Source organism: Xenopus laevis, chromosome 5L (assembly GCF_017654675.1).
Source record: "Xenopus laevis strain J_2021 chromosome 5L, Xenopus_laevis_v10.1, whole genome shotgun sequence".
In the NCBI taxonomy this organism is placed as follows: Eukaryota; Metazoa; Chordata; class Amphibia; order Anura; family Pipidae; genus Xenopus; species Xenopus laevis.
In genome coordinates, this window is record NC_054379.1 from 138,797,739 (window position 1) to 138,813,157 (window position 15,419).

At 38.9% G+C, this 15,419-nt stretch overlaps 1 protein-coding gene across 2 annotated transcripts in view; it reads right to left on the reverse strand.

The window, feature by feature from the left end:
- The window catches only part of pid1.L (phosphotyrosine interaction domain containing 1 L homeolog), a 62,232-nt gene that overhangs the window by 43,279 nt on the left and 3,534 nt on the right, over positions 1-15,419 (reverse strand).

The window sequence follows — 15,419 nt, forward strand, 5'->3', positions numbered from 1 at the left end:
ATTCCTGCAGAATAGTGCTTGGGACAAGCTGAAGGAGTATATTAGAAAACTTTTATGGTATTCCTCACTACAGGCTATAAGAAAATACAACAATTTGTCCCATTTAAACTAAATAGAGTTACCCAAAACCCTTGGCTGCTAGGCCACACCCTCTCCTTACTGTTTCTTATTAAGGGACCATTATACAATAGGATGTGCATGGGTTAATGTCTGTCCCCAGCCTGACAGTCAGACAATGACGGTAAGTTAAGTCAGCACAGGTATGGTATTTACTGGAATGCTTGGGAACTGGGGTTTTCCAGATGGAGGGTTTATCCATAATCTGGATCACCATTAAGGCTACTGAAAAGACAAGAATAGGATTGTCTTGCCACCAGCATGCATGCAGCTCAGTCAGTACCAGGTACCATATACTGTTGTATTATTACAGGGGAAAATGATATCTGGAAGATTTTGGATGAATTACTTAAAGGTTCACCTTTAAATTACTTTAAGTATGATGTAGAGAGTGAAATTCTGAGACAATTTGAAATTGGCTTTAATTATTTATTATTTGTGGTTTTTGAGTTATTTTGCTTTTTATTCAGTGGCTCTCCAGTTTGCAATTTCAGCAGTCTGGTTGCTAGGGTCAAAATTACCCTAGCAACCATGCATTGCATTGAATAAGAGACCTAAATATAATTAGAAGAGGGCCTAAATAGCAATACGAGTAATAAAAAATTGCAATAACATTACTTCAATAGTCTTAAAGAGCGTTTGTTTTTAGATGGGATCAGCGACCCCCATTTGAAAGCTGGAAAGAGTCAAAAGAAAGCAAATAAGTACAACAACTATACAAAATAAATAAATAATGAAGACCAATTGATAAGTTGCTTACAATTGGCAATTCTATAACATACTTAAAATTTACTTAAAGGTGAACCAACCCTTTAAAATATACTAGTTGAGATAATGCCTTTGCATTAGGTTGAGGCTTTCTGGATATTGGATTTCCGGATAACAGATCCAGGATGAAATCTTGAGGAAAGTAAAATGAATACAAAATATACATTATGCATACATTTCAACAGACAAAGCTATAGGGGGGAAATTAAAAACAAAAAAAAAAAAAAAGAATATACTAAAGGGTCACTATTGTACACACACATATATAGGAAAAACTGTGCATATCTGTGCAAGATGAAAAGAAGATTAAAGCACTATTACTAATGCTAAACAGCTTCTTGCCTGCCACCTGAAAAACACATTTTAAGACAAAAACATTTCTAAAGCTGCAATGTTCTGGCTGAAAATGAATGGCATAGTATTAGCTATAATTACAGAAGGGCTTTGAACAAACGGCTTTGGGGATTTATTATCAGCTGCACATATATATATATATATATATATATATATATATATATATATATATATATATATATATATATATATATATATATATATATATATATATATATATATATCTGCTTCTGCGGTTTCATGAACAGATCTTGCATTGCATCCACTGGAGAAAGAGTGAGACGACTTCAAAGCGCTCTGCCTCACATCCCCCTACAGAATACCTTGCTTTATGTCTGCTCTTTCAAAATTATGTTTAAAAGGGAGGAAAAAATAGAATGGTATCTTCAAAGAAGCACTGGATGGTAGGAGAGTGAGCTTGGAAAATGTGCAAAGCATATGTACAGCTTGTACCCAGAGGAATAAACAAAAACAGATCAATACCCGAGCGCAGCATAGAAGCCATTCCCAGAGCAACATTAAAGGGTAGGCGAACCACATAGAAGTGCCAAATATTACTGGCGCCAACCAGTTCCCACCCACCTCCCAGCTTGGTCATATACCCATACCTCTCCCCTGGTCCTCACTCCAGTTTACCAGCTTCTTGTGTGGCCCTCATGTTACCCCCTGCCTCACAAATCCACTCCAATTGCACCACCCCACATGCCTCTACTGCCTACCCCTAGTTTCAAGCACTAGTAAACCTAAAGCCTACCCCTAGTTCCAGCACAAGTAAACCTAAAGCCTACCCCTAGTTCCAGCACTAGTAAACCTAAAGCCTACCCCTAGTTTCAGCATTAGAAAACCTAAAGCCTAACCTTAGTTTCAGCACTAGCAAACCTAAAGCCTACCCCTAGTTTCAGCACTAATAAACCTAAAGCCTACCCCTAGTTTCAGCACTAGCAAACCTAAAGCCTACCCCTAGTTTCAGCTCTAGTAAACCTAAAGCCTAACCCTAGTTTCAGCACTAGTAAACATACAACCTACCCCTAGTTTCAGCACTAATAAACATAAAACCTACTCCTAGTTTCAGCACTAGTAAACCTAAAGCCTACCCCTAGTTCCAGCACTAGTAAACCTAAAGCCTACCCCTAGTTTCAGCACTAGTAAACATAAAACCTACCCCTAGTTTCAGCAACACAAGTGTTGGAAAGTGAACCACCCCTGTGATACCATAAACTTAAACTACAAATAACTTTAAAACCAAAAATGTCAACAAGTGTATACTGATTTAGTTAAAGATAAAGGAGCAGTTTAAGAATGGGAAAGGGAGAAGGACAGCTTGACTGGCTAAGCAGCGACAGAAGTAAACAACCGGGCACATCTGGAAAAGACAAGAATGACACAGCCAAATAGCTGAGGAAGGAATTTGAAAACAATTTACAGGGGTAGTGAAAAGGTGGCTGAAATGGTCCCCTCGGGCTGTGTAAGGCACAGTAACAGTCACGGGGGGGGTAGATTAAGACATTGAAATCCTACGTTAGTACATGAACTGTAAGCTGAGATTCCTACTTCATTCAACCAGCGCAGGATGAGGACACACTTTCTTGAAACCCCCTAAAACCTCCCTAAACCAGCGTAAAGAGTATAAATAAGAAAAAAAGAACATCACACATGCATTTCAACGAGACCCTTCATGATGACAGGAGAACGGAAGTAGTTAAACAATCGGCAACACACGCAAACCCTACAAATATCTGATGATCACGATGCAAACTCCCGCAAGCAGTGCTTTAGATTTTTAGAAGAATGTTTCTGATCTCGTGACTTAAAACTTGCACTTTAGAGCACCTTATTTCCCATATGTTCTTGGGTACAATGACACAACATGTAAAAATGTAACTACCTTCTGAAGAGTTGGAAAATGGAATGCCCAAATGATTGATAGGCAAAAAAATCATAGATATGAATGCCACATTCTCATAGAAGAACCCCAAACAGAAGTACCAGCCCAGGTTATCAGGTAAGTTAATACTATCATTGGGGGGGGGGGGGTTCACTGATGTAAAGCTCTAACTTAGGCCGTGTTCTCCCCAGTCTCTTTATTTTGCAAACTGCCAGCTCTGCTCCCATGTCCATGGGCCTTTCTACTTGCCCAGACCAAGAATCTAGCTTGAAAAAGAGCTGGGGAACAGCTTGAAATGTTGCTGTATTCTTGGTCTAATCCATGAAACAATAAAAACTTTCAAATCTACTAGGGATGCACCCAATCCCACTATTTTGGATTCGGCCGAACCCCTGAATCCTTTATGAAAGATTCGGCCGAATACCGAACCGAATCCGACCCCTAATTTGCATAGTGCTGGGAAGGGGAAAACTTTTTTACTTCCTTGTTTTGTGACAAAGTCACACAATTTCCCTCCTGTCCCTAATTTGCATATGCAAATTAGGATTCGGTCCGGCCAGGCAGAAGGATTCGGCCGAATCTGAATCCTGCTGAAAAAGGCCGAATCCCGAACCAAATCCTAGATTCGGTGCATCCATAAAATCTACTATGAGGTGCCGTTCTTTGCAGAATTTTATGTATCAAGTGGATTGTGGCCAGAACAGAACATGCACTTGTCTTCTTGAGGAACGTTGTACTAACTCAGAATTTGTCACTTGCCCTCCCAAGATGCTACAGGTGTTCCCGCTCCACCTTGATGTGGCAACAAGTTCATCCAATTTGGCATTTCTAACCAAAACTGATGTTCGCCATCATTTCATTTGCACTAAGAAATCAGCCTTCAACTTGGACTAATGTGGAGCTGTGCCTACATGGTGGTCTAAAGGATCAGCCCATGGGCCAAAAGGTTACCCATCGAATGAGCCTGTGTGGGACAGCTTACTGCTTTGAGTCTAAACAAGAAGTTAGAAGCAGGATTATACAGATTTAGCCTAGGTTACGGGAAGCTAAAGCATTTATCAAGATATGGAACCATTTGCACTTAGATTTCAGGTCAAAGCAGCCATTATTTCTGTACGGATATTCTTTTCAAGTGCCACAAAAAATAAGCAGTTTTTTTCCCCAGCTCTTTAGAAACATCAATGTTTATATGCATATAAACAAATTACACATTCACACAGTCTTTGACTAGAGAGAGAAACTTAGCATTTCTCCTTTTATTGCAAGTATGTGACTTGCATTCTGCTGTACTGCTTCTAAGAAGATTGCACAAAAACTACTAATTAGGCTGCAGGTCCTGCCAACCCTCTACCAGCTTTGATCTGCTTCAATAAATCTCGCCTCGGATTTTAAACGTGTCTAATACAAAACTTTGACGATAGCACGAGCCCTATTAAGATTAAAACTACTTTATACAATATATTTAACGTGTATTTAATGTACTAATATAGACAGGTTACAACTGCTCTGTGTACAGTAACTGGTTTTCCATTACCACTCATGTAAAAGAATAGTCAATGCCATGCTTTTAGTTGTACTCCTTCAAAAATCATAATCATGTATAATATGCAGGTATGGGATCCACTATCTGGAAACTCATTATATATGTATGTATAACTTTATTTGTAAAGTGCTGTTAAGAAGCTGCAGCGTCGAACAATGCATAAAAGTACAATATAAATAAAAGTACTATAAGAGTACACACAGGGTGAACAAGTCAGACAATATACACAGAGCTCATATAAGGACGCAGAGCTTAGGTGCTATGTGGTAAGAGCTAGGGATGCACCAAATCCACTATTTCAGGATTCAGCCGAATACCAAACTGGATCCAAACCCTAATGTGCATGTGTAAATTAGAGAAATGAGGGGGAAAGAACCAAAAAAAAACACCAAAACATTTTTGACTTCCTTGTTTGTGTGATTAAGTCACATGAATTTTTGGATTCAGATTCGGTTCGGCCAGGCACTTGAGTTCGACAGAGTTTGAATCCTGCTGAATAAGGCAGAATCTTGGCCAAATCCCAATCCTGGATTTGGTGCAACCCACAGTAAGATAGATGTCCCTGCCCTGTAGAGCTTACAGTCTAAGTGGTTATCCAAAAAGTTTCAAATAACGGGAAGTCCATCTCCCATAGATTCCATTTTATCCAAATTTTTATAAACTATTTCCTTTTTCTCTGTAATAATAAAATAGTACTTTGTACATGATCCAAACTAAGATATAATTAATCCTTATTGGAGAGAAAAAGCAGCCTATTGGGTTTATTGTTCAAATGATTCTCTAGTAGAGAATCCAAACTAATGAAAGATCCTTTATCCGGGAAAACCCCAGGTCCAAAGCATTCTGGATAACAGGCCCCATTACCCATATGTGCTCAGATACAACTGCCAACAATTTTTCATTCCTCCAAAAAGTCATACAAGAACCATAGTATCAATGTTTAAAGTAATTGTTTGTTTGGTTGGGGAGTAAATAATATGGGTTTTGGGCAATATCCACTGTAATTGCTGATGCACATGACAAATCTACAAGTATGAAATTTAAAACATCAGCTTATTTTAGTTCCTGTTTTATTTTATTACTATTATGCAACATACCAAATCAAAGTGGTAACCATACAAACATAGCTAAAAAAATAATTGCTCCGAACTTGGGCGTCAGACATATTGGTGACTTAATCAATGGAGAGTTGTTCATGTCATTAGAACAGCTAAGTGGGAAGTTACTCAATCCTACCATTCAACTTTATCGCTATCTGCAATTGCGACATGCCTTTAAGGCATGGTTCCTTAACTGTCACATGGGTAAGCTCGAAACTTGAATCTAGACTATAGGATCCACAAACCAAGAAACTGCACTCTGATATATATAGGCTACTCCTGGACCCAAATGTAGACCCATTTACTAAGTCTTATCCTAAATGGTCTCAATATATCCCAGAACTTGATCATGAGAAATGGGAGGAGGCTACTGAGAGTATATATGGGTCCTTGATATCCACTCGGGACAAAATGATACAATTTAAGGCTATACACCAGTTATATATTACTCCTATCAGATTGAAACAAATGGGTAGGTCGGTGGATGGAAAATGTCATAGATGTCAAACCCTTAATGCAGGATTCTTTCACATGGTGTGGGAATGTGAGGTCGCTTTTGGTCAGCAGTTGTCCACTATTTCAGCCAAAATCTTGATCTCCCGGGAGTAAAATCCCCGTTGGTATGTCTATTAGGGGTGGTAGAGGATTTGGTGCCTCTGAACAAAACCAGGAATCTTTTACGGGTTACACTCTTTTATGCCAAAAAGCTGGTGGTGATGAAGTGGATGAGCCCATATCCTCCCAATATCAAACAGTGGCGGGAATTAATAAATAAGACGCTACCACTTATTAAATTGACCTACATTGCCAGAGGTTCACCCACAAAGTTTGATAAAATTTGGACTTCCTGGATTGATGCCAATCCCGGAATCTCACTCCCAGACTCACCACAATAGTAAGTGGGACTCCCTATACTTGATCTACATATGCTATGATATTGACACATGTACTAATGTTTCGGTGTACAGCCTTGTATTTGTCTGTTTTTGTTGTGTGTTTTAAAAACCAGAAATAAACATCTTTAAAAAAAAAAATAATAATAATTGCTAAATTGTGTGTTCGTCTCACTTTGCTTTCTGTTGAAATAGCGGTGTAGCTCATTGTATGTCTGACTTTGCTTTGTGCATCTCATACTCTCATCTGCAGATACCGTAAGTGTGACTGTCCCAAGCTATATTGGACTTTTCCCACTGAAATTATTTATGTCATGAGCTATGTATTCCTCATTGTTTTGACAGGCAACTTTGCACTTGCTGTGCTGTCCTGGCTGTGAAATGTTTAGAGTCCAGTACATACACACACACAGATGCTGCACAATCTTAATGGGGTTGTTCACCTTCCAACACTTTTTTCAGTTCAGATGTTTTCAAATAGTTCACAAATAAAGACCTTTTCTGATTACTTTCTATTTATGGCAACCAGTTTTCTAATATTGAAGTTTAAAGTTACATTTTTCACCTTCTTATGTCTTTCTAAAGCAGCGGGATGAGGGGTAAACTGTTCTAAATTGACTGAAGGGTAAACGGTTCTACATTAGTTGATACATTTCTTATCTTTGTCCCTGCTGAGCTGAATCTGAGTTTCATTAAAGGTATTGATTAGAATTGATACAATAGTTGCTTATATTCCAGATGCTGCTGAGAAGTGTATCAAATTATGTAGCAAATTGTACCAGTTCAGAATCTGCACCTAAATTACTGAGCTGCCAGACTGAAACACCAGAGAAACGAACAGTACTTTGAACTACAAATTTGGAAACAAATGGAAAAAAAAAAAAAAAGGAAAGCAATTGGGGAAAAAAGGCTTTATTTCTAGTGAATAACTGAACTGAAAAGAAGTGTTTGGGAGGTGAACAACCCCTTTAAGATTGGATGTTACAAACAAATCACTCAGTAAAAGCATTTTATCACAGCATCATCACCAAGATGAGACGACTGTAAAATTGTGCCATAAAAAGAGGTGCTAGCGTGAAAAGTCACATAAAAATTCTAGCATCAGTATTTCGGAGCTCCACATGTCACCACCACGTGACGTGCATTAGACAATGTGTTTTCCATAGATTACCATTGTTGACAGGGGTTACACGTGTTTTAAATGTCCTTGTGATATATTTCCCAACGTGCTCCGATGCCAATTTTTGCTTTGTCTAATGGTGTTATTGCTTTCTCCCATGCCAAACCTCTTCTGTGTGACAATCTTATAAAAAGGAGAATGTTAGATGCCTGGCTATCTAGACATGGGTGACAGTTGGGGTGTGGCAACAGCAATAGCTGCACAAAATGGCGCTTCCCTGTGGGCAACACAGGTCCTTAAAATACCTTTTCATTGCCAGCAATAGGAATCGCCACCAGCAAAACACTTTAAATCTTTAAAGGCCATTTCGGAGTTCCATGACCTGTATAAAAACACTCAGTTGTCAAATTGTGCTTTTATATGGTCATTTAACTCCTCGGTAACTTAGAATATCCCTATATTTTACAAGAAGGGGTACTTTATTTTCTCTGCAGTGCAGGTCCAACGTTTCGGAGTCAGGCCCCTTTGTCAAGCATAGGGGCCTGACCCCAAAACGTTGCACCTGCACTGCATTAAAAAATTGCAAGGGTTTGACCTGCAGCCTAAAATCCTGTGTGCCGGCGAAATTCTTTTCCATGATTCCGTGAGGTGGCCGATGCCTCTATCTTGTGCACCAGGTGATTATATCAGGAAGGGTGGTGTCGGTGTGCGGTTAACCAAAAATCTTCTTGGCCTTATTCTCTCTCTCTATATAGTTTATGTCAGTGTAAAGATAGGTCGTGTCAGTGCATGTATGTGCACTGGGGATTATTTGGAGGTTAAACTTGATGGACTTTGGTCTTTTTTTCAACCCAGATTAACTACATAAATATGTCACAACGTAAACAAGCTTTCCCTTTTACAGTTCTACCCTTCTAGTCATTTAAATCTGCACATAAATATTCACAACAGCCACCTCCTCATTAGAAATGTGGTTGGTGTTTGTTGGCAGTATACTTCTTTATTTTAAAACTTTATTTTTCCAACCAACTATTGCTACTTTAACCAATTCAAACACATTGGTCCAAACAAACACATGTATGGTAAGTATCAGGCCTCTCCATAATTTTTTACAACTCCTCAAATGAAGTGTTCCCAATTCACAAAGTTATCCAAAATGTATCCGATACTACTAGAAAACACTAACTACAATTCACAAGAATGCACACATATATATTACATATATTCTATTAATAAGCAGCAGCTGAATTTACCCTCAATCTAAAAAACACATAAAAAGGAGAATTTATTTATAGCCTGTAAAATAGGTGAAACATTTAAAAGAGTTTATTTTAGGTTACACTGATATATAAGGTCTGTATACCTTTACCTATATGGGTCAGTTTATGGAAATAAAAGCAGATAAGCACATGCAGTTGTTTTCGAGATGGGGCTGGGGTTAATTAATAAAAATCTATTCAATAATGCATGACCAAAACAAGCTTGCTATCCTCCAATTAAGGTGCATTTATTTGACACATTAATTAATTAATTAATTAATTAATTAATTATAGCTTACTTACTTACTGACCTCTGGCCTGCAATGCCAAGAATCCCTTTCACATTGTAGTGTGAATGACCTTCACTTATTAAACAAGCCCCTAAATTCGGCAAAAACACCTTTGCAGCTTTACAGTCTTAATTTTGATAAGTTGTTCTCAAACACATGGATGAAGAGCTTGAAATGCAGCATGAAGAATCAGTTAAGTGACCTATTTACTGGCCATGCCAAAGTTTTGCTCCTCATGTTAATAAAGTAGTTACTTCTCTGCTTCCTCTTTCATTCTGACTCTCAAACCTAGATTACCCCTGCCTTCCAAAGAAAAGGGAAAACATTATATATTGTCGTTAAAGGAAGTAAAAGCCATCAACTGGATCTACTCAGAAACACAATTTTCAAAAATTGAGAAAACAAATCCATATTTCATGGTGATCTTTGACTACCTCAAAAGACCCAGAATACCGGAAACAAAGAGTTTACCCTGTTTAGCTCAAAAGCCTTAAATTTATTTAAATTAAAACGTTATGCACAAAAATAGGCTTACCACCCTTTTCATTGAACTCATGTTGAACAATGTGTATTGCCAGTTTTAAGTCACTTAAACCTTTTTTTGCATTTTAACGGAAAACAAATTTGCTGGCAAGAAAAGAAACACATTCTGTATACAGTAGGCCACATGGAAATATCGGCAGCAAACAAAAGTTATCCTAGCAGTTGCCAAATGAATAAAATGATCTAATGAGCTCTTTACATCTCATTCATTTAATGGCTTGCAGGTACTTTCAAAGCTAAATTTCTAAAATGATGTCCTGTAGTACAGTAGCTCATGCTCCATAGGATACAAGTCTCCAAAATGCTGTTAAAATTAAAGGAGGGGGGAAAAAACCATTGCTGTTAGTCATGTTTGCCTCATGTGATGTTTTATGTCAGTTCTCCATAGTTTTCTGGGAGATATAAAGCTACTTGAGAACTGCCAAAAAGGTCCCTTAGTGAGATTGTGTAAATGTATCTGGCAGCGCGTCCGTTCCGCCATCTGGAGAAGATTTTCCAGCGAGCAAATAGAAGCAGAGGCTCCAGCTAAACAGGACAAGATGACTTTGGTCGCCTGAGACTTCCTTAAAACGTGTCACTGTGTAGAGTGTTCTGACTAGCGAGACACCTATCCCAATTCCCAGACTGCACACGCAGTCCTGTAAAAAAAACACTAACCGCATTTCTGACACAAGGCAGACACACAGCTAAAGCAAAGATGTTTGCACAACTTGGACTATGTGACCAGTTTTCAGACCATGGCTGCACAAAATAAATGTTAAAATCCATCTCTCTATAAATTACCATGCCGGCCAATCACCATAAATTTCAGCAACAAAAGGCCCTGTTATGGGTTGGTCTTGCTAGAGTCCTGCACGGAACCAATTTCTAAGAACCGGACACGACAACGCGACCTGAACTGCAAACCGCATATTTACCCCCTTTGATCCGCTACCTGACCAGGACCCGCAACTGCCTTATCCGCAACCCAACGACAAACATCAAACAGGAAGTGATAGTGCTGCAAACCGGAAGTGATGTCATCAAAAGTGGAGGGGCAGAAACAAGTTTTGTAAAACTTTAAAAGGAGTAAAATATAGACAATATTACATAAGATAAGAAATTTAGATGAGACCAGCAACCCAACCCGCGGCTATACCCATACCTGAAAATCCTCCCCTCATTCTGCAGGGTGCCCACTTTTTTTGTGGGTAACCCGCGGGTACCCGACCTGCTGCAGGACTCTAGGTCTTGCATATTTTGGGAATGCTATTTTTTAAAGTTATCATAGATACACAAAGATGAAAAAGTTTTGCCATAGTTATCAAAAATATGTGTGTGTGCAGCCAACTGACAACATACCCTGGGAATAGACTGGAAGATCCACTGGTCTGTCCCTGAGCCAACAATGGGATTGTGATGGACTCCTACGCAGGGCTGTTGGCCAAGTACTACATTGATTCTCATCTGATGGGATTATCTAACCTACAGGTGGCCATATATGTTACAATTAAGATTACAATGAAATCTTTCCTGCTAACATCGGTCTCCTAAATGATAATTTGTTTTCACTGCAAACTTTTTTTTTTCCCTTTGCTGATGTTCGTAGACCTTCAAAGATGCCCAATCAAAACTTTCGGTTTTGGATGATTGATGAGATGACCGATAGCCAAGTCTTTAGTCAATATCTGTTGCCTTTGCTTTGTACGATAATATCTGTGTGTGCATGGCCACCTTAAAAGAGAACAAACCACTTGCTAATAAAACCCCATACCCCCCTACCCTATATAGACCCCCTCTCCCTGCTACCCCCCTCCCAGCCTAGGTGGTACCCAGGGGTGCTTCGCCAATGAGGCGAGTTGAAGCTGTCGCCTCAGGCGGCAGTGCCCCACTAGGTACCAGGGGCAGCAAAAATGCTGCTCCTGGTACTTTAAGAGCGAATTTCCGTGGAAGGGGGGGCAGCAGCAACTGCTGCTGCCTTAGGCGGTGGAGAGGCCAGGATCGCCCTGGTGGTACCTTTGGTAAATGCCCCTAACTCTTTATTTACCCCTCGTGCAGGTTCAGGGCATCGGAATTCACAGGCGCCATGTTCTTCTCTTCGGGTCTTCTTCTGGCGCTTCGGCAATTTCCGTGACTTTTGGTGTAGGCGTATGCAGTTTTCACGAAACAGAAGATTGCTCCAACTGCACATACGCTGTTACGCCGCTCTCTTCCCAAAATTTACTGAAGAGAAGAAGATGGCGCCCGTGAACTCCGATGCCCCGAATCTGCACCGAGGGGTAAGTTAAGAGCTAGGGGTATTTTCCAAAGGTACCACCTAGGCTGGGGGGAAGCAGGGAGGGGGGGTCTATGTAGGTTAGGGTTTTTTATTAGCAAGGGTTTGGTTCTCCTTTAAGCCAATAGATAACTGCCTGATTTTGCCCAACATCTGTGGGGTAGGCCATCTGGAGGGCTCAAAACATGCGGCTTTCCCCATGGAGGGGCCGCCTCAGCAGCTTTTATCAGTCAATGTATGGTTACCTTTATACTATGTTAACATGAAGCAAAGCATTGAAATTTCTTGGACACTCAGATTACTGTAAGTAATTAAAATGATAGCAAGAAGGCATCTAAGGAACAAAGGGAGAAGGCACACAGAATTCTTAGTGGGCTATCTTTCATGAAGGCAGAACATGAAGGCACAAGATTTTGGGCACAACCCCTTTCTCAGGTGCAGAATCATTGATTTATCATAGTCTGTGGGGCAGGAGTGGCCAAGGATTAAGGTGTACTGGTTCAGATTGAGTAAGTGGGGTGCAGAAGTTGAATTGCTGTTGTAAAAGGCACGTCAGTGATTTAGAAGTATGGGGCAGTCCTCACACGAACCTCAAAGCCATACTGAAGATTTAGACGGCTACGTGAATAAAATGAAATGTAGAGTTATGCAAAATAAATAGCATGTAAGGGGTTAAAACAGAATAACTCCAGCCAGTTGAAGCCGCTTTAACACAATGCTGGCAGTGGCCAGACTTTACTCATCCAGCACACACACAAACTTATGGCATGTAAAGTTTCTCTCCCAAAATCCTAGAAACATCTGGAGCCAACGACTGGATCCAGCCAGAATGTTTTCCCTCGGTCACTTTACAAGAACTGCAAGTCAGTTGCCCCTTGTCCTGTGATAAATAAGATGGAAAAAAACAAAAAAAAAACTAAAATGACACACACAAACAGCTACAAATGTTACTCCTGAGAACAGAAGCGCTGAATTCTGTCATTAAAAGAAGTTTGATAGATTAATAGAAACTACAATGAACATAACCATGCATTTATTAGCAACTGTAAAACAATACATGATTCATACAGGAGGTCTCTCACCCAATTATATTCTACAGTTCTAGGGGCCCATTTACTTAGCTCGAGTGAAGGAATAGAATAAAAAAAAAAACTTCGAATTTCTAATGTTTTCTTCAGGCATCGAATGGGCTACTTCGACTTCGAATCGAATGAATCAAACTAAAAATCGTTCAACTATTCGACCATTCGATAGTCGAAGTACTGTCTCTTTAAAAAAAAAAACTTCGACCCCCTAGTTTGCCACCTAAGACCTACTGAAGTCAATGCTTTGCTAGCTTTTTAAGGTAGAAGAAAAATCGTTCGATCGATGGATTGAAATCGAACGATTTTTCGTTCGATTGAACGAATTGCGGTAAATCCTTCCACTTCGATATTCGAAGTCGAAGGTTAATTAACCCTCGATATTCGACCATTAGTAAATTTGCCCCCTAAAGTCACAGCTTAATTGTGTGTGCAAAATATTCCTTTCCACCATATTTGTAATTCTCATTGCTCATCTCAGCAGTCATTCTTCCCTACTTCCACAGGCATTTACATTGAGGGACTGATTTATTAAGGGTCAAGTTGTGTTTTCCATGAAAAATTTGAGTTTTCAAGGGTGTTTTTGAGTTCGAAATCTAATTTTTAGTTTAAAAAAAAAGTGTATTTTTAAAGAAAATCAATTCATATTGTCCGAAATGAGCATCCCTGTGTTTCAATGATCTCTTAAAGGGGTGGTTCACCTTCAAATAACTAGTTGTTTTCAGATAGATCACCAGAAATAATGACTTTTTCCAATGACTTTCTCTTTTCTATGTGTGAACGTTTTTCTAATATTGAAGTATCAAGTGTCATTTTTTACCTTCTGAAGCAGCCCCTGGGGTCTCCAAACTTGTAAACCGTTCTAAATCGATACATTTAGTTGATACATTTCTTATTTTTGTCCCTGCTGAGCAGAATCTCTGGGTTTCATTACAGGCAGCTGTTAGAATTGATACAATAGTTGCTAATACTCCAGAGATGCTGCTGAGAAATGTATCAACTCAATGTTGCAAAATTGTAATAGTTTAAAGTCTGCATTAGAATTACTAAACTGCCAGACTCAAACACCAAAGATACCATCATTCAACTTTAAACTTAGATTTTGGAAAAGCAGTAAAAAATAAATAATGTAAATTATTTCTGAGGAACAATCTAAAAACAACTGAATTGGAAAAAGTGTTTGGAAGGCGAACAACAAGGTGAACAACCCCTTTAATACCCCTTTTTTTGAGTTTTTTTCCCCAAACACATGGAAAAAGTCTGATTTTTGGGCTAAACCCAGCGCAAAATATAATAACTTCAAATTGAGATTGGTTCCATTCTGGTTGACTTATACAGGACCTTGACAGGTCTGAGATGGAGGATTTTTGAGATTCAGGCTTTTTGCAGCATCAGGGCATAATAAATTATGAATAATTTGAGTTTGTTTTTTTCCATGCCCAGATAAATGAGGTTTATCAAATATGTTATAGAATGGCCAATTCTATGCAACCTTTCAACGGACGTTCATTTTTAATCGTTTTTTTTTTTTTATAATAGTTTTTTTAATTTATTTGCCTTCTTCTGATTGACTGACTTTCCAGCTTTCAGATGGAGGTCACTGACCCCGTCTAATAAAAAAATGCTCTGTAAGGTTACAAATATATTGTTACTGCTACTTTTTATCACTCATTTTCTATTCTGGCCCTCTACTATTCATATGGCAGTTTCTTATTCAAATCAGTGCATGGTTGCTAGGTTAATTTGAACCATGGCAACCAAATAGCTGAAAATGCAAACTGGAGAGCTGCTGTATAAAAAAAGCTAAATAACTCAAAAGCCACAAAAAATTAGTGTGGGTAATAAAATAAAATAAAATGCTCTGTGTGTTCTTACCCTGCCTTAGCCCACAGAATGGTAGGAATATCAGTTCAGTAGTTCATTAGTTTTAGTAATGAACAAAATAAATAACCATATGAAGAACAGGTGGAAGAATCAAAAGTATTTTATTCTTCCCCTCATTGCTTTTATTAAAGTTTGCCACATATATGAACATGAAACAATTATGAAAGACAACCTTTGGCCCTCTGGCTTTTCCACAGTGTTATGTTTACTAGTTAAAACGGGTTGAAAGAAGACAAAGTCCATCAAGTTCAACCCCTACATAGAATGATAAAAAGTTGTAGTTCACTCTTTACTGGAGAGCTGACAGTTCTGTGCTCCCACCCACTG